This window comes from Tupaia chinensis, unplaced genomic scaffold (assembly GCF_000334495.1).
Source record: "Tupaia chinensis unplaced genomic scaffold, TupChi_1.0 Scaffold000112_1, whole genome shotgun sequence".
NCBI lineage: Eukaryota > Metazoa > Chordata > Mammalia > Scandentia > Tupaiidae > Tupaia > Tupaia belangeri.
This window is the reverse complement of record NW_006159576.1, coordinates 1,165,711-1,167,603: the sequence shown is the minus strand read 5'-3', so window position 1 is coordinate 1,167,603 and position 1,893 is coordinate 1,165,711.

Sequence of the window (1,893 nt, the reverse complement as noted above, 5' to 3'; positions counted from 1 at the left end):
GGCGCTCGCCAGCCCGCCCTCGTCCTGGGGCGCCCTGAGGCTGTTTATCCCTCTTCCAGCGAAGATTCCCCCGAGGGCTGGCAGGGCGAGGCGCCCTGTCCCCGGGTGGGTGCTCACGCCTTGGGGAGCAGGCTTAGCTGTCCTCTGCCCTTAGGAAAAGTGCGAAAGGCAGTGACAGCCGAACGGCCGCCTGTGTGCGGGGTTTACCGGCGTGATCTCGTGCACGCCGAACTTGGCCTGGTGAGTATCACCGTCCTCTGTTGCAAACGAGGAAACTGGGCGTGGAGAATGTAGCTGACAAGCCCAGTGACAGCGGTTCGGACGCCACCGTATTTACCCACCGGCCATGCCGCCAGGACGCAGGCGGCGCGTGACCCGAGTACCTGGCGCACCGCCCTTACCTGAAAGGCTCCAAGGATGGAGCGCGGAGTGAGCCGCCCCGAAAGTTCAGGGGAGGCGATTGGAACCTGTCATGAGTGTTGATGACTGAGTCCCAGGACCCGTTGGTAAAAGGCAGAGTGGGTCCCATCGTTTTTCTTGTGGAAAAACGAGTAGGTGGGTACGGACTTTAGGAGCTTGGATGTGACTTCTATGACCGCTGTAAGTGCCTTACTCTTCCCCTCAGCAGTTCCAGCTCTCTGGAAACTTCTCTGCCTTGATTTTTATCACCGTACCTCTCTTGTTTTTCACCTCTCTAACCTCGCTTATTCAGACCACAGCAGTGATTCCTTTTTTTTTTTTTAACTACCCCCTCTACATTTTCTCAAAAAGGGGGTGTTCCTTTAAGGTTTTCTTTTTGTCCTTTTCCTTCTGCACATATGGGTTCGTATCTCTGTAGTTCATTTCTAAATCATTATCAGTCCTAATCATGAGATCCACATTTCCACCTCCCTAATAGAAATTGTCTTGTCTAACCCAGGAATACCTCAAATATATTATGTTCTCTGATTTTAATTGATACATCATAATTATCTCTGACTCTTCCCTCATTGGCCCTGCCACCACTCTCCATGGATGCCCATTCTGTTGCCTAATTATATAGACTCTACCTCTGCTGTCTTCCCTATTATGACCTTTCTTTTTGCCCCCACTTCTGCTCAGTTCAAGCTCATGACCTCTTTCCTAAACCATTGCAATGACCTCCTACATGATTTCCTTCCATCCTAGTCTCCTCTGCATTGCTGCGGAGTTGGCACTCAAGGACATCTGCAAACCTTCTGGACACCTCCTCTGTCCCTTCTATCCTGCCCCACCCTCAAGTCCTATGCAATATCTAAGTAAATTCTCATTGTAAATGCTTTCTGTACCTCTGCATGTCAGCCCCTCTGCATGCCACCATGTTTGTCTGTGGAATACCCACCACCCATGAAGGCTCCGTTCAGATTCCATTTCCACAAAAGTCTTTCAAAACCTGCCAGTCAGGAGAAGTCACACCCTCCTGTTCCTCCACTGTGTGCCGTCTTTATTACTGCGTTTTTACAGTCTGTCACGTGCACTAGATTGTGAACACTTAAAGGGTACTGACTTTAGCTTATTTATGCGTATGTTCAGAAATTCCTTGTCGTGTGCCTCTCCTACTATAGATGCTTAATAGATGTTAAATGTATTTGTTTTCTTATTTCTTCAGCTTCCTTATCTATAATTGTTTTATCTACTTACACAGGTGCTATGAAAACACATGAGGTCATTTCTGTGTCCTTTTCACGGATCTGCAATCCTACATTGGTTTCTTCCCAGATCCTCTTTGGCAGCCTTAATGGTGAAGTTAGCTAAGTAAATAACAAACACCTGCGAGCTGGTCTTGGCCCTGTCCTAGGAAACATGACAAAGGTCAACACCAATCATCCAGTATTTGAAAACTGAGAACAAAGAAAATAGAGAAATGATCAGTGA